General features: G+C 45.1%; 1 long non-coding RNA gene across 1 annotated transcript in view; it reads left to right on the top strand.

Moving 5' to 3' along the window:
• The window catches only part of LOC107034771 (uncharacterized), a 79,730-nt gene that overhangs the window by 17,205 nt on the left and 44,210 nt on the right, over nucleotides 1-18,315 (top strand). Inside the window, exons 4-5 of the long non-coding RNA XR_012076917.1 lie at nucleotides 7,251-7,487; nucleotides 10,756-10,885. This is a non-coding gene — a long non-coding RNA (uncharacterized lncRNA). The remainder of the gene's footprint in view (nucleotides 1-7,250; nucleotides 7,488-10,755; nucleotides 10,886-18,315) is intronic.

Genomic DNA, 18,315 nt, shown 5'->3' with positions numbered 1-18,315 from the left:
TAGTGGCTAGATGGAAATGTGTCCACATGAGCAGACGGACAGACTTTTCATAAACGTAGCAGGAGTGGGCAAGAGAAGGAAAAGTCAGGAAGAAAGACCAGTGGAAGCAAGTCATTAAATACACCAAATGGATACTTTCAAGGTATGTTTGTGTTTCTGAGTCCAAACTCATTCTTTTCCCTGCATGACAGGCCAGTAAATTGGGAGACCAGGTTTTGGGGCAAGTAATGGTGACTTTATTTGGAAAGCCAGCTGACCAAGAAGATGGTCAACTAATGTACTGGAGAAGCATCTTACCCAAGTTAAAATTCAGGCTCCTTTTATATTAAAAAGGGGCAGGGGGTGTGCTTGGTTGTTGCAAACTTCTTGGTGTAGGAGTTCTTTGTTGTTAGAATCCTTTGTTCTTGCAGCTGTCCACCTGGGTCAGATCCCTGTAAACCTCCAACAAACATGTTATTTTCCATTCTGCAGCTTCTTATCTTTATATGAATGGAACAGTGTTAATATTCTTAAAGCTCAGAGCCTTGAGAATATGCTCTCCTGTATATTTCAGACTCTAGGCAACATTGTTTTACAAAAGGTGCAGAACCAGCAAGACTAAGCCTAGGAGACAGAGCACAGGGTTAAAGTCAAAGGAACAGATATAATGTCGAGTCCGATTTGTTCTTTTCTATTACAGTGGTGCCATGGAGAAGGCAGTTTGGGCAGCTTTTTATGGGGCCTTGGAGCCTTTGTGTCTTGGCCTCTGGGTGCCTTTATTGAAAACCCTTTCTAGCTGTCTGGCCTGCTGGAAATTCACTCCACGTGTTTTGCCCTGAAGATGTGTTCTGTTTATAACATTTCTACTCCTTGGGAAACAACTCAATAAAACTCAATTGGTTTTCCACCAGCCCTGTGCAGGTGTGAGGGATAGCATGTTGTTACTTTATTAAAAACAAATAATAAAAGAAGTCATAAAACAGCACTGGGCACATAGTAGAGAGTCAAATGCTTCCCAGCTTAAAGCAAAAGTGATGGCTCAGTGTTTTCATGGATGCTGTATTTGCTGAACTAGTTAGTCCTTCCCTCCATTAACTTTTTTTTAACTGGAAAAAAATACATATGGTAAAAAAAATTAAATCAGAGCACAAAACTACACAAGGGAAAGGTTTCCCTCATCTGTTCACTCAGCCTTCCCTGGAGATGCCACTGTTTACAACCTTTGTGTGCTTTTCGAAATATGCTATGCACATTCCAATCTATGTGTGTAAATTCCTTTAAAGTTTTACTTATTTTTAACCTAAAGGGATTTAAATCCTCAAGTGGCTTCTGCCCCGTAATAGAAAAGTACAAATGTGACTCCATATTACATCTGTTCCTTTGACTTTAACCCTGTGCTTTGTCTCCCAGGCTTAGTCTTTCTGGTTCTGCACCTTTTGTAAAACAGTGTTGCCTAGAGCCTGAAATATACAGGAGAGCCTATTCTCAAGGCTATGAGCTTTAAGGATATTAATACTGTTCCATTCATATAAAGATAACAAGCTGCAGAATGGAAAATAACATTTGTTTCCTTGGAGATTTACAAGAATCTGTCCCAGGTGGAGAGCTGCAAGAACAAATGATTCTAACAAAGAACTCCTACACCAAGAAGTTTGCAACAACTAAGCATACCCCCTGACCCTTTTTAGTATAAAAGGAGCCTGAAATCTGACTTGGGGAAGATGCTTCTCAAGGACATTAGTTTGCCATCTAGGTCTGCAGAAATTTGCTATTCCATGCCTCAACACCTGGTCTCTGGATTTATTGGCCTGTCCTGTGGTGAGCAGAATGAGTTTGGACTCCGTAACACTCCTATCTGCCTAGCAAGCTGGGTGCTGGAATTGAGGACAGCTCTCCAAACCCAGGGACCTACTGTGGGACCTTGAAGGGCCCCCTATCGCAGAGAGTGGTTTATCCAGGAGGGATGGGGACTATGCACCAACACTCAGGCAGTCTGCTCTGTCTGGGGCTCTGATCTTATACTTCCTCTCCCGCCCACCCACCACCTGAGATAGTGCAGCTAAGGCAGAGATCGTCCCTGCGTCAGTTTCCCATCCTGTAAGAGGGCAATTTATACTGTACCCAAGGTGGTTTTGAGCGACAACGCCTGCGGGTGCTAAGTTCTCAGAGTGACAGGAAACTCAGCTCTCCGCGGGGATAGCAGGTGTGATCCCCGTAGAGGTTCTGCAGGGGCCTAGGCTGGGGGGCTTGACCAGGGAGGTGAAATTTGAGCTGCGGGCCTTGAGAGGTTAGAGAGGGGCGCGGAGGCAGGACTGGCGCCTCCTTTGGGGTGCCCCTGAAGGTAAAGCTTTTTTCCTCTATCTCACCTACTCTCCTTCCTCCAGATCCCTCCCTACTCCCTCCTACTTCTGTCCACCTCTCTGCCTCTACTTTCCCCCCTCTTCCGCTCCCAACTTCTCCCTCCCTCGCTTCCCCAGCGTGTCTCTTCTGCGCATGCGCACGGTCAGTGCGGGCTGGACCGCGGGTCCGAAGCGCCAGCTCCGAGCCGGCATCGGCCGCAGAGGCTGCTCGGTCCGCCGCCCGCCTGGCCGTTGGCTCCTGCCCCGGGCCGGGGCCTCCGGCTGTGGAGTTGTAAGGTAGGGGGACTCCGGCGAAGAGGGTCCGCGTATCACAGCCCGCGAGGGCGCACGTGAGCGCGCGTCCAGCTGAGGGGCTCGCGCCAGCCTCCTCTGCCCGCACCGCCTGCCCCAGCGCCCCGGCCACACCTGTCCAGGGCGCTCGCCTGCCGGGGACCGGCCACCCCCCGTTCCCGGCCCGGCCCGCAGCTGCCGCCGCGTCTCGCCCTAGCCGGGCTTCCCTCAGTCCGCGGCCGGCGTCCCCTTCCCCTCTCCCGCCCGCGAGTCCTCTCCTCCCGGGCTTCCTCTCCTCGGCCGCCGACCCGTCCCCGCCCCTGGGTCGGCTGTGTCCGGGACCGGTGGGGTCTGCGGACCCGGGCGGGGGCTGGGACTGGCCTTCGAGCGGGGCTGCAGCCCGCGCCCCCCGCCGCTTTCCCTGCCCCCCAACCCCGGGGCTGCCCTCCTCTCCCTTTCCCGCTCCTCGAGGTCCAGCTCTGCGGTGTGGGCGCTGCTCCCCGGGCTGAGAGCCTCTGGCTGTAAAGCCCAGCTTCTCCTGGCGGAGCCTTAGAAAGAGAGCGTGCATTGGTCTTCTCCCTCAGTGTTTCTGCCCCAGGTAAGTACCTTTGAACACTTTCGGGTGTTAGGATAGGGGTGCTCGTTGATGTCACGTGTTTTTATAGCGAGAGGGATTACAGTGTTGAAAGCAGGGCTTGGTTCAGTTATAAATGAGCTGAAGGCGGGAGGCTGTGACATCCTCCATCCTCCCCCCCCTCCCAGGTGTAACCCGTGACCGTCGTTTTTAAAAAGATAGTTACAGTTCCTAACTAGTCCAGCCCAGCTAGTGTGTGTTAACAGGAACAGCACTACCAGGGGCATTTTGGAGACCCAGGGACATTGCAGTCCTCAAGATCTGGAAAATTTTTGTTTGGTTTTCTTTTTCTTAAATTGTGGGGCTGACTAGTAGTATAGAGGGAAAAACAGTTGTCAAGGACTATTTTTTTTTCATGTAACAGCTTTATTGTGATACTGTTCACACACCATGAAGTCCAGCCATTTAAATGGTACAATTCAGTGGCTTTTAGTATATTCACAGTGGTGTAACCGTTATTATTCCAGAATGTTTTCATTGCTTCAGAAAAACAGTGGAAATGAATGACCTATCCACTCCTCCCCAGCGGTGGTTCTAAAGAAATTTCTTGGCTGTTCCTGACCATAAGTTAATTTGTTACATTCCGTGAAAAATCTGGTAGGAATTCTAATCAGAATTGCATTGAATCTATATCAGAATGGGGAGAATTAATGTTTTTATGACATTAACTTTTTCTACCCATGAATATATCTGGGACCCTATCTTCATCTCTCTCGAGTCTGGCCGATGGGAGGTGCTCAGTAATTGTTGGGTCTGTGAATGATGAGATTATATATATGGTTAGTTGCAACTGTAGCCTTTCACAAAAGAGGAAAAACCTCAGTGAAGCTACGTGACTCCTCGATGGTCAGAGTGACAGCCAATGCTGGAGTGATCCAGTGGACTTGGTGCTTGTAACCAGAGTTCTCTGCCACCTACAGCTAATGGGATTACAATGTTCTTTATTTTTTTTTTATGGCGTTGCTTTTACTTACTTTTAAAATTCTTATTTTTGATTGAAGTGTAGTCAGTTTACAATGTTAGTTTCAGGTGTACAGCAGCGATTCAGTTACATATATGCTTATGTACATATATATATTTCAGGCTGTTTTTATTACATTTCATTATAAGAAATTGAATATAGTTCCGTGTGCTACACAGCAGGCCCTTGTTTATTTATTTTATATATATTAATGTGTATGTGTTAATCTCAAACTCCTAATCTGTCCCTGCCCCCTTTCCTGCCTGCTAACCACAGTTTGCTTTCTATGTCCATGAGTCTGTTTCTACAAGCGCCGTCTTTGCTAGTAATACATGCTGGTTGGCTGCTTTCAGTTTCAGTAATTCCATCTTATCTGTGGGCGTTTTTCTCCTGGTGGGCCTGCATGTGGTTTGCACACGTGGTAATAGAGATCTGTATTTGGGAGAACTCCGGGCCTCTTGTAGTGCCTGGCACGCAGCGCCCGCTGAGCTCATGCTTGAACTGGGAAAAACCATAGTAAAGGTTGGAATTTGCACTATGGTTCAGACTAGTGGGTTTCTGTAACTTATGTTTAGCCCACCTTAATGTTGGCTGCACCCATACTAGGTAATTTGGTGGAACTGCATGGTGTGGCGATGTAGAGACAGGGCCTTGTCTGCTTCTTCTTCCTTTTTTCTAACACTCATTCTCCTGGGCCTCCCAGATCCTCCCCTAGCAGTGCCCAGGGCTGGCTTGGTGCTGTGCTGAGGCAATATTTGTTATTAAGGCCCTTTCCTCATCTCTTCTGCGCTTCCATTTCCTTCTCTGCACAATGAGGGCTCAGACTAGATAAGTGCTTTTCAGTTTCTTTTAAACCCATGTCTCCTTTTGAGAAACAGAAAACCCAAATCTCTCCTCCCATCCCAACCCTTCAGATTTTGATACGTCCTCCAAGGGGTGACATAGCTCTTTGTGGAAAGTTGATGTGATTTTGGTTCTTTCCAGGTGGTGCAGAAAAGACTCTTCAGAGATTTATTGTACGGAGGGGGCAGGAGGGGAGCAGTATGTCACACTTTCTAGTGTGAGAGCATTGAAGCAGGGGCTTAGGTTTAATTACAGCCTCTGACATGGCCTCTCTCTAATCTTGCACAATGTGATAAACCTGTTTTCCGCAGTTTCTTCATGTGTCAACTTGGGGTGACATTATTTTAGGGTTTTTGTGAGACAATATACACATAAGCCATTTGTGTCTCAGTAGAAACATGACCTGTTAGGGAGTCAGGGATTTTTTTTTTTTTTAAAATCTTGTCCATACATAGCACTCTGTTCTATGTGTATTTGAAGTTCCTGGAGGATGCGAATTGAGTCTAAAGTCCATCATAGGACAGGTGGCCCTGGGTCTGCGTGTCCTAGATTGCCCCCTCCTCCCCAGTCCTCCTCCTCTCAGTCCAGGATGAAGTTCCCCATTAGAAGTACACACAGGTCTTGTGGAAACAGCTTTTAATTTTATTTAACTGGGGAGGGCTGCTGTCATGATTTCCGTGGTCAGGTTTTGGTAACATGAAGGCTATGCAGTTGGGGGTTCCTATTTAAGAAAAAGAAAACAAAATTATAAATACAAAATTAGACCTGGGCTGTGGCAGGGGCTCTTGGAAGTGGGGACCATTAACTTTGTTAGCTTCAGGTGCAGTGGCCTCTGGCCACGAGGACCCATCCTCGTGCTCTGAAGTTGGAGGGACCAGTGGGTTCAGTGGGAATGTTTACTGAGTGTATCTCATGGGGTGGGCGTTGTCCTGTTTGCACTGTGTGTTCCTTATTTGAGACAGTGAGCTCATTTAATCTCAACAGCCTCTTTAAAAAATTAGACTTTTTATTTTGAGATACAGTGTAGATTCCCATGCAGTTGTAAGTGGTAATAGGGAGAGAGCTTATGGACTCTTTGCCCGATTTTCTTTAATGATACCATCTTGCAAAGTTGTGCTACAATTCATTATTAACTCACTAACCTTTTGAGGTTTGTGTTATTACCCTCATTTCTGTTCATGATTAAACGGGGGCTTAGAGAAGCACACAGGCCTGCCCAGGTCACCAACATGGTTAGTGCAGAGTCAAGGGTGGAACGTGGGCTTGGGATTTCCAGGCAGTACCATTATGATGGTCTGAGGCAGGGAGCAGCATTCACTTTGCTTGTTTATTCATTCATTCAACAAACATTTATTGAGTAACCTCCGTGGGTCAGATGCTTTCATAGGGTTATCTAATTCTTCAGCAGTACTGGGAATCAGGTAATGTTTTCTTTTTTTTATCTGAGAAAATTAGCTCTGAGAGGTTATAAAACCCCCCAAAGGAAACACAACTCATAAAAGAGGGATAGTAAATGTGTACAGTTCCCCCTTTTTATGCAGGTGGTACTGTAGGCATTTTGCATTTGCAAACTTCCTTAATCCAGATATATTCTTTTAAGGGAAGTTTTTTTTTAATTGAAGTATAGTCAAGTTTACAGTTGGTCAATTGCAAGGTGGTTTTTTTAATTTTGAATTTTTTAAAAAAATTATTTTTTGACGAGGAGGTAATAAGGCTTATTTGTTTATTTATTTCACTTTTTTTTTTAATAAAGGTACTGGGGATTGAACCCAGGACCTCGTGCATGCCAAGCGTGTGCTCTAGCACTGAACTGTACCCTCCTCCCCAAGGCATGTTTTCTTATCACCATTATTTTGCAGCTTAGGAGCTCAAGTAGATTGGAGTTCAAATCCAGATCTTCTGATCCCACTGTGGTTCTTTTCAGTATATTCTGCTGAGGGGTGGGGAAGCAGTTCCTTTGTTTATTCCTTTATTCAGCATTTTTGAGCACTGACTTTGCATCAGGGCCTGGCTAGGTGTTGGAAACAGAAAACAAGAAATGACCCTTTTCTGCAGCGGATGGAAGCCTAGACCAAGAGCTACCTCAAGGTCTTGGGGCTTGCGTCACCAACACTGACTGCTTCTTGGCCAAGAACTGGCCGCAGACCTTTGAGAAGCTCTATGTGCAGAGGAGCTGTGTGACACCATGCTCTATGACTTTCAGCTCTTTGTCTTTGGGCTTCATGGGGAGGTGGCTGAGCAGCTGCGCACCAACATGGCCTTCAAACTACGAGGACTGCGGGACGGTGGAGAAGAGGGTCGAGGACTTCACTGAGTCACTCTTCATTGTGCTCGAGTTCAAGTGCCTGGATGGGGCCACCAACAAGTCTGGGGACAAGATCTGCCTCCTCTGCATCCCATTTAAGAAGGAGGACTTGGTGGGACTGGACACAGACAGCAGGTAAGTATCTGGAGGCCCGGCCACCCTGGCTGTGTGCCAGGTTGCTTACCTACGTCCAGAAAGGGATCGGCAAGAAGGGGGGCTGTCTTGTAGCCAAGGGGGGAGGGAGGTGCAGCCCGCCGGTTTTCAGACGTTTAAAAATGAACCCGCCTTTGATTCAGAGAGATCCTTTTAGGGTTAGTGTGGACACTTAACTCCCCCTTTTCATCTAGGACCCCTGGTGGGACCCCTGGAGTTGCTGTCCAATAGAGTAGCTACAGCCACTGATGCTGGGAGCGCTGGGGAGGAGGCTGGTCTGAGCTGAGATGTGCTATAGGTCAAATGCACATCAGACCCTGAGACTTGTCTAGAAAAAAAAATATAAACTATCTTGTTACTTTCTATATTGATTACATGTCAGAATGATAGTACTTTACATACAGTAGATAAGTAGGATTTGTTCTTAAAATCATTTTCAAATGTTTGGGTTTTTTTACCTTTTTAAATGTGGCAACTGGAAAACTTTCTTTGCGTGGCTCGCGTTTCATTCCTGTTGGACAGCCTGTCCTGGGGCAGTCTCGTCCCTTTGATGTATAGGTGAGGCACTGAATCCTGAGAGCTGGGGGTGGAGCCTGTGTCTCCTCTCCTGCCTCCCAGGCCCCTCTTCCCTCTAAAATACAGGATGAGGGAGAACTGGTTGAGCTGCTTGCAGTGGGGAGTCTTCTCAGGTGACTCCCTCACCCTGATTCCTGCCACTCTCCCCCACAGCCCTGCATGGCAGTCCTGCCGAAGCAAGCATGCACTTTGCTCAGAAACGTGCTGAATTTCCTTGTGCCTCCGTTTGTTGGCTTTTTTTTAAAAGCACATCTTGCCCTTTGCTTAAATGCCATCCCTGCTAGTCACCTCTTACACTCATTCTTCCAGACCTTGTCCATATGTTGCTGCTGAGTGGATGAACAGAATATAGTATCTCCATGTAGTGGAGTATTACTCAGACATAAGAATGAATGAAAAAGAAAAAAATGTAAGGGGAAAATGAGAAAGGCCACTTGCTCTGGGAAGTCCACCCTGACTGCTCAACCCACCCTTTTCCTTAGGAAACCCCACCCCTTGTACTCTTCTCTATTTGATAGTACTTACCACCTTCTACTAAACTATAACCTTTAAAAAAAAAAGAGATGCTAATACCCCTTCAACATGGAGGAGCCTTTTTAACAGCATGTTAAATAAAAGGAACCAGACACAAAAGGCCACATATTGTTGATTGCAGTGATCTGAAATGCCCAGAATAGGCACATGCAGAGGCAGAGAGCAGGTGATGGTTGCGAGGGGCTGGCTGGAGGGGGAATGAGGAGTGACTGCTTATGGACAAGGGGTTTCTTTTGGGGTGATGGAGTGAGTGTTCTAGAAGTAGGTGGTGGTTAGGGCCGCACAACCGAGTATACAGAAAGCTGCTGAATCGTACCCCTTTAAGCAGGTGAGTTTTATGGTATGTGAATTATATCTCAATTGAAAAAAAAAAACCCTCAGTCAAAGGACAGCCTCTCCTGGGTCTGTCAGAGTCTCCCTCTGTGCTGGAGCTGCCTGTGACATGATTTTCTCCTGCAGGGACTGTCTCTTGGAGGTGGGAGCAGGAGGCACGGTCTATGTGTCTCCATCATCTGGGATGTTGTAGATGTTCCCTAAATGCTTGTTAATAAATGCTGTGGGAGTAAGGACTAAAATAGGGCCCTTTCCTGGAAGAAGCTGACAGCTCAGAGAGCCTGCCAGCCACTTAACGATAAATACGGGTCAGAATGAAGTAATGAAGTTTTAACAACACGCTGCAGTACACACTAAGTAGAAGAGATTCTTGAATGGACTTAAATTTCCTAATCTGGCTTCTTAAAAGAGGAGAGAGAAATAAAAGTGGGAAAGAGAAGAAATCAATGCAAGAGAAAAGAGAAAACAGGTAAAAAAAAAAAATTAAGCCAGATGAGAAAGGGAAATGATGGGAGCTTGAGTTCATTGTATTGAAAGAGAAGTCTGTAAATTCTTGTGACTGATGGGTGGAGGGTAGCTGTGAGATGGGGCACTTCTCCAGGATGAGAACCCACCCGGGCCCCTGACCCACATGGTGGTGATGGGCCTGCAGAGGACGGTGCCCTGTGCTCTTGGCGTCTCACCTTCAGTCCATCGGAAATGCACAGTGGAGCTTCCCGGGGGCTCCACGACGTGTGACACCACAACAGACGGAGCGCAGAAGCGGCCTTGGGGACGTGGCTCACTTGTTTTGAGCCAGACAGGAAGGAAATTTGTAGAACTGTAAAACGATGCCACTCTTCTGGCATTTTGTTTTGGAAAATAGTTATCCTTTCTAAAAGTTTAACATGTAATGGGCTTACTATTATTTTAATAGGAATGAATACATACATTTTAAAATCCTTCTCTGTTTTTCTTTTTCTTTTTTTAATGGAGGTACTGGGATTGAACCCAGGACCTCTTGCATGCTAAGCATGCGCTCTATCCCTGAGCCATGCTCTATCCCTGAGCCATTACCCTCTCCCTTAGTTTTATTTTTGAATATAGTAAGTATCTGTAGGTGTAACCTGCACACACACACAAAAGCACTCTTTGAGATCCTCAGTGATTTCTGAGTGTCAGAGAGTTCTAAGACCAAAAAGTTGGAGGCCCATGGAGCTAATGAATACAGATGAAGACTAGCACAGCTTGTCAGGCGTGTGGCTGCATAAGGTTAGCCCGGTGGAACTGCCAGTGAGAGGAGAGCAAAAGATTGCAGTCACTAACTGTGGCCGCCTTTGAGAAGGAGGCAGGCCAGTTAGGTATTTATTCCAGGTGGGGCAGATGCATTTAGGGTGAAGGAGCTGGAAAGGTATTCTGGTCCTGCTTCAGGTGGTATTATTTTAAAAGTGTCATTCCAGGCCCTTCCTGCTCCATCCCTCATCCCTCTGCAGTGTCAGCATCTGGCCCAGAGCCTGCTGCACAGTGCGCACTGGACTCTTGGTTAAATGAAGGACTGGATGGCCTGTTTCACGTGTGGGCTCAGTCCCTCAGTGGAACCCTGAGCATCGTGAGATTCTTTGGTGTTGCCAGCCTTGACACGGGCATGCAGAGCAGAAAAGGTGGCATGTTCCTGCTTGTAACAAAACCAGAGATCTGTGGGTTTGATCTTTGACGGGAAAATTGGCATTTCCACGTAATCAGACTGTCTAGATCGTTCTTAGTCTCCGCAGTCTTAGCTGAGGATGGCCCCTAACTTTGTTCATTGTACTTTCATTTTAACGTCCAGCTGCCCCTGAGAGGTTGCGTTTGGCCTCTGTCATCTGTCAACTATCCTGCTGGGACTGGTGGCCAAGCTGGAGCTCGGAGGTTACAGGGCAGCTCACTTCCTGCTGAGTTAGCCAACAGACATCGCCCAGGTAAGCTCTGCCTGTGCCTCTGTCGTGGGCTTGTTGGCAGTCCTTCAGCAAGCAGGGGCAATTTATTACTGTCCCCCCTGAGTTAAGTTTGACTAATGTTTAAATAAAGTATAAAATCAGTTGGGTCAAGAATCCTACATGAGACATGTTCTTCTGATTTTACTGATATGCATTGATTTTATTGAGTCTTATTGAATGATATTAATGGATTAGAATGATTGGTTCATTTGTGGGACAGGTGCGTAGCATTTCATGGTAGACCGACCTTGACGTTCTGGGTCCTTTTCATAATTCCTGTGTATTTGGTGAAGTTAATCCCAGACGTCAGTTTTAACAGCTAATTCAGGGCCTGGGGGCTGTTTCTTTTTTTTCTGGTTAACGAAGTTCTCTTACTGAGTGAAGTTAGATTTAGTTATGTTCGTTACCAGCTGCAGAGAGTAAAAATCTTTGGAGGAGCTGACCCACAAGTGATCGCTGAATAACTTTGACTCTTTGGGCCCCTAATGAATGAAGTCGCCTTAAATGGTTTAGGACGTAGCTGTCATACCACACAGGTCGCAAAGGTAATAACAGAATGCGGAGATCCAGGCAGGACACAGGGCTGCCAGGTGTTGTTTGATACATGAGGTTTTTTTTTTTTTTTTAATAGATTTTTCCCTCCAAAGAGAAAGCCTATGGTAGTAGATGTGTATTAGATGAGGAAATGCCTTAAATTTCCTTTTCCCTGATTTATACCATCCCCCACCATCAACAAGTTGTGCAGAGACCACTTTTATAAACCATCAGGGCAGCCGCGCGGTCAGAACCTGAGTGCACTCTTTGTAGATCTGCTTAGATGAATCTGATGGTTCTTGAAGACAGTTCATCATTCTTCCTCAGACCGTTCTAGTGTTTTCAGTGGGGTCTTGGCTACTGGAGAGGGAAGTAAAGCAGGCTGAGAAGTGATAGAGGAAATCAGGTCTAGAATGTCTCTGCTCCCCCTTCCCTGGGCTTGATTCTGACCTAAGGTCCCTCCTGTCAGTGTTTATCCCTTGTTGTCGTCCCTGCTGTCCTTGGAGGAGGTTCTAGCTTTCTAAGTCCTGCGGTCCTCTGCTCTCTCTGGGAGTGCCTGTTGTTGGGGGCGGCTTTATTTTCTTCTCATCCTGCAATGTGAAGAGTCATCATGTGCTGAGGTCATTCTACTCCTGTGAGTGGTGAGGCTCAGAGACTGCAGAGTCATGTTTCTTTTTTCCCCCTTGCTGAGTGTAGGCAAAAACGGTCTACACCTGAGAAAGTGCTCCATCTGCAGAAATGTCTTTCAGTTTTGCAGAGTGTAAAAACCTTGAGGGCTTTTTAATCGTTGAGGGCAGTCTGGGGGGGGAACAGCCCGCGAAGCCTGGGTGAGACCGGGAAGAGCCGTGCCTCCCTCCCAGACATGGGTGGGGATTTCACCACCGTTCAGGCAGTGAAGGGCCCAGACCCGTGAGCGGAGTTGACAATCGTGAATATTTATGTGTATCTGCTGCTTCATCTTGGATATTAATTTCAAGCTGAGTCAGTTTGCGACGGCAGCCTCATCCTACATCAGGAATTTATAGTATCTGCTCTTTGAGGTGAAGACCTGACAGACTTGATTATTTAACAGTCTATCTTGAATTGATATCTCAGATTCCTTTGTCAATAGCAAAACAGCAGAAATACAGACATCCTTTAATGCCGATGTGACCTGCAGCAGGTTTAGTCTCTGTGCCTCAGTGGCCTTATCTGCGTGAGGAGAAGATGATAACAGTGCTTCTCTCAGATAGTGAGGGGGGAAGTGAGAAACACAAATGGAGGGCTCACATGAGATGCTCATGAATGACCGAATTTAGTGCTCTCCGCCTGGTGAGGCCTCAGGGGCAGAGATGTCAGAACAGAGCAGTCGTAGCCGGAGCTCGATCCGTGATGGCAGCTGTTATGATCAGTATCACCACTGTGGGTTATCAGGTAGTTTTAAGACTTGGTAATATGAACTCATGAATAATGTTAAAAGACTAGACATCTCAGATCCGGTTTACATAGTTCTCAAGATTTCCTTTGAGAAAAGGATGTTTTTTTCCCCAACTTAAATCTGAGTTGAGTCTGCAAAAGAATTCGGTAGTCCTCCATCTTTGTGCTTTAATTCTCCATTTCTTCAAAAAAAAGTTTTTAAATGGAGGTACTGGGGACTGAACTGAGGGCCTCATGCATGCTAAGCACGTGCTCTCCCAACTGAGGTGTAATCTCCCCCCTAATCTTTCTTAACTTTACTTTCTTAGTATTCAGAGGTTAGAGGCCTCTTACTCTTTTTCTGGAGACTTGTCCATGAACCTGGAAGTCTATAATTAATCGACAAAACTTGGTTTATTAAAACAGTCAATAGAACATTCTGCAGTCCATGCAAAGGAAATGCTCATTGACTTAAAATATTTCTCCTTTATGGTGATTTGTACTTTTTGGTCTAGCTTAATTTATTAACAGCCATCCTCATCATCATAATGACTAAGTTTGCTCTGAGTGAGTGGGAAGCTACCAAAGGCTAAAATGCTTTCCTTATGTTTTACTTCATAGCAGGGGTTCGAGGGTAGGTGTCAGTGTCTACTTTCTTGCAGCTGAGGGATTGAGAGATGGGGCAGCTTGTCCCAAATCACATGCAGCTGGTGGTGGCAGGCTCAGGGCTGGAGCCCAGGCTGCATAGGATGCATTCTCAATTGCTCCTCTAATCAGCTTCCCATTGAGTGGTTTCCCAAACTCCTGTGAGCCAATAAATGACTGATTTTAGTGATCTCAGCCTGATGAGGCCTTCAGAGGAGACACCAGTGAGAATGTGAGACAGAGTGGCATAAATTAAAATTGTATATTTTCACAAATGTTTTATTCTCAGCTAATGACTTAAAAATTAGTATTTTTTATTCTAGTGTTCTGTAAGCACTAAAAACAAAATACTAAAAATGATTATAATACAAAACAGAAGTGGGCTTTGAAAGTCCAGCCACTGCTAATGACTCATTGCTTGTTTTTCTCTAGTGGTACTTACTGAGAGAAAAGTTTACAAAGACTGAATTGATTTTATGTAGTCTTAGTATGGAAGAAAAGGTTGTCAGTGAATATTGAAAGTAAAATCTTTACTCTTCTTTAATGATAATGATATGTAAGTTGTTCTTCATGGCTTAAGTGCATTTTCTCATTTGTGAAATCTGAGTAATGCCGTTTACCGTCCGACTGTGAGAGTTAGATGCCTTGTATACAAAGCACCCAAGAGGTGCTCAATAAAAATGTGCTGTCACAGTGACAGTTTAGAAGGATCAACTCTGAATACTAAAGAGGGTGGCTTATTTCTGGTGCATATTCAATATGTATATATATGGATATATGAATATATGAATATGACTTAAAGTAACAAGGATTCAGTTTTTTTAAGTGCAGTATGAAGTTTTGATGAAATCAGTGTCATTCTAGTAACATAGGGACTAGTTAAATTGCCTTAAGCAGACGACCTTGAAGATTATTTACACAGAATGTGTATTTTTACAATGTGTGTTTTGCCATGTAACTATTCTAGATTAAATTCATAGGAATCTGACCAGAACCATTAAGTTTAGAAAAATCAACATTGATTCTTTTCAGGGAATAAGCTTATCTCTTTTGTGATTGAAGAAAATTTTGATTTTTTTCTGCATTCTTAATATGTTTTAAAATATCAAAACATTGATTTGATATGTCACTTTTTAAATAGAATAAAGCTCATGCTGTTCTAATATGTAAATAAATGTTTTTGCATTTCAACAAAATTGTATGATTTCCTGACTCTTTGGGAAGTATTTTGGAAGACACTTAGATTACCTACTGTTGGAAAAATGCAGAAGTGACTTCTATGAATATAGGCCTAGTACAGATCTGTTGGTTTTTGACAGAGTGCAAGACATGAGGACTAGGAGAGCTTTGCTGCTGATTGCCAGGACAGATCCCGGGTCTCAGTCTCCCCTCCTATAAAGTGAAGAGGCTGGACTGGATTCTTTCCTCTTCTAAGATGAGTTTCCAGGAGCCTTTGTCTTTTGTTTATATTCAGGAGTATTAACAATTTCAAATTAAATACTGAATACCACTCTCTTCCCCGAAGCAGAATTCAGTATGTGATAGATAAGCTTTCAGTTATCTGATTCTTGTTTCTTTCTTTTTAAAATTTTATTGAATTACAGTTACTTTACAATGTTGTGTGAATATCCAGTGTAGAGCAAAATTTTTTAGTTATACATGAACATACATAGATTCATTGTTGCATTCTTTTTCACCATGAGCTACCAGAAGATCTTGTATCTATTTCCCTGTGCTATACAGTATAATCTTGTTTATCTATTCCATATATACCTGTCAGTATCTACAAATTTCGAACTCCCCATCTGTCCCTTTCCACCTGCTGTCCCCCCTGGCAACCACAGGTTTGTATTCTATGTCTGTGTGTTTCTGTTTGTATTTATGTTCATTTGTCCTTTTCTTTTTTAAATGCCACATATGAGTGATCTCATGGTATTTTTCTTTCTCTTTCTGGGTTACTCCACTTAGAATGACATTCTCCAGGAGCATCCATGTTGCTGCAAATGGCGTTATGTTGTCGGTTTTTATGGCTGAGTAGTATTCCATTGTATAAATATACCACTTCTTTATCCAGTCACCTGTTGATGGACATTTAGGCTGTTCCCATGTCTTGGCTATTGTAAATAATGCTGCTATGAACATTGGGGTGCAGGTGTCATCCTGAAGTAGGGTTCCTTCTGGACATAAGCCCAAGAGCAGGATTCTACAGGCAGTCTTTGTGTTGCATGTTTCCTGGCAACCTGGAAAGCCTTTTTAGCCATAGGTGGTGCCGTTGCACCTTCTTACAGTCTGAATGTTCCTGTTTGTAAAAGAAGGCTTAGACGACGTTATATTTTGATTCCTTTGTTTAATGCTTCAGGATAGCATGATGTCCGTTATGTCTGTCTACCTGGAAAAATTATTCTGTCATCTTGCTGTGAACATTTCAGACTTGCTGTGCAAACAATGGCAAAATTGGACTTTTCTTCCAGTGTTAGAAACCAGTGAGGCAGAATTTTATAAAACGGCTAGAAGCGGCCTCTGGAGCGCCTTAAAGCTGAAAAGTGTACTGAGTTCCCTGAGTATTGACCCCGCCGCTGTGTGTTAATTGGTGGTAGGAGATTTGGTACATATACGAAGGGGTGCAGTTTTTTGACTTGGGTTTGCGTGCACGCGCTGCCACTGAGCCACGTGACCCTGAGTCAGTTCGTTCTGAGTTTTTCCCTCATCTGTGAGATGGGGACACTCATATCTGCTTTGTAGAATTGTGAGAATTAGAAATTATGTAGTGTTTAGCACAGTGGGTATCTCAAGAGGGCTCATAAACTTCAGCTCCTGTTTTGTGTGAAGCCATCATTTTATAATCTTTAGCAATTGCTAAGAAACAGGAAAATAAGAAAAGCTGGTTTTATGATGAAAGATATTTGAGAAGTTTCCATAGTTCCTATACCCATAATTTAGCATCAGCAGAGTCAGGACCGTTACACAGTCACCCTGAACCAACGTTAAGCCACAGAATGTTTTGTTAGTTCATATATGTTGGGGCTTAAGGGGATCCAATACTTATATACATGTTTTCTCCTGCAGCCAACTGAGAGATGACACAGAAGAGCAGGCAGGTGATAAATGTCTCCTTTATTACTGATAGAGCCACGTTCTCCATGAAATTCAGGGATGTGGGAGAGTGGGTATCATGATACTGTGTCCCAGAAGTAGAGACTCACCTTGTCCTATGTAGCTCTGGGCCACAGTGAGCCTTCCCTTGAGAGGATCTGCCCCATCATGCACAGGGCTGTCCTGCCATGGAGCTGAGCATCCTGGCTGCTTCCCAAGGGTGGCCAACACTGGAGGGAAAGGAAGGGTTTCACATGCCCTGCTTGTCTCCCTGGACTCACACCTCACTCTGTTAGTGTGACGAGGGCTAGCTGTGGGCCAGGGGTCAGGGGTGTGAGGGGAGAAGCACTCTCCATGGCCCAGAGGAGTGGGAGGAGGCATCCCCTCCCGCAGTTTAAACAGGTGGTGGTGGGATGGAAGAGAAGGGTGCTCCCCAAGAGTTTATAAAAGGAGAAATAAGGATTTCCTTTGGGACTTAGACTAGCCAGGAAACACAAGATGATTAGAAGGGAGACTTGTAAGTCACTTTCATATTAAGTTAACATTTGTTGACCAAAAATGTGCTACATTCTTTTCTGAGCGTTTGTATTACAGAAACGAATCCTTCACTCTTCAGAACAAGTGAGTAAGGAAGGTTTGATTGTTATCCCAGGTTTACAGATGTAGGAATTGAGGCACAGAGGGTAAGTAAGTTGGCCAAGGTCACAGAGCTAGTAAGTGGCAGAGCTGGGATTTAAACCCTGGCTGTCTGGTTTTCAGGTTCCCAGAAATGGGCTTTGGGTGTTTGGAGGTATCTGCGTACCTGGTGGATCTCTGTACCTCTGTGCATCAGTTAGCCCAGAAAGGACAGGGGAAGGAGCATTACACAGGTGCTCACAGTCGTGTCTCGGCCTCTGTCCACGAAGAGTGCACCATGATTAGCATTGTTTTCCAGGCAGCAGGTCTGTTCGTATAACAGAAATTTAGCCCATTGAGTTAATCAAGAAACCCTTCCTGCTCTGCTTCTGTCCACGCTTGCCATGTGACTGCCTGCCCGTGACTGGGCCGTTGAGAAAATGTACTGATGGTTGAACTCTGATATTTCAGTCTGGTTCATAGTTTCATGTCTCCTGTTACATTAATAAGTTAAACTTCTGGTTTTCTTGCATCAGTCTCTCTTAAGTTTGGTTAATGTGAAACCAGTCCATGGGAGCCCAGGGGTGCTGATGGTATAATTTCTGAGCATGTTGTGGCACTTCTATCCGTGCACACCTGGCTGGAGGATGTACCCCTTCCTCACTGATTTCTCTCGACAGCAGCGTCCTCTCCCACCCCCGGATGTGAGGCTGGGAGCTCTCTGAGTAGGCCAGTCAGAGACCAAGTCCACCAATCAGAAAATGAAGTACCTAGAAGTGGGTTTAATAGAAGAAAAGGGCGTCCAGGTAGTCTGATGGGCTGTTCAAGTCCGTTTGGTGAAAAGCTGTCCGTTTGGTGAAAAGCTGTCCACTTTGTGGTTGAGCTGCTGCTTCGCTGTTGAGAAGACTGGATTAGATGAAGGGAGTTTAAAAGGCAGAAAGGGGTAATTTCAGGTGGTACATCCACACCGGTGAGAAGTGATGGATGACCCGCCTGTGTGAGGCATAGACAGAGTCTCACAAACTTCATCAAACAGCTTTAAAAACTCTGCCATCTGAGAGCACTTCATATGGGGTCCAGTTCATCACTGGTCGCGCTGAGAGGGCAAGTAACTGATGATGGCAGAAAGG

Source organism: Vicugna pacos, chromosome 10 (assembly GCF_048564905.1).
Source record: "Vicugna pacos chromosome 10, VicPac4, whole genome shotgun sequence".
NCBI classification, from domain to species: Eukaryota; Metazoa; Chordata; class Mammalia; order Artiodactyla; family Camelidae; genus Vicugna; species Vicugna pacos.
Note: the sequence above shows the minus strand (reverse complement) of the source record. Positions and strands in the feature narration are given on the sequence as shown.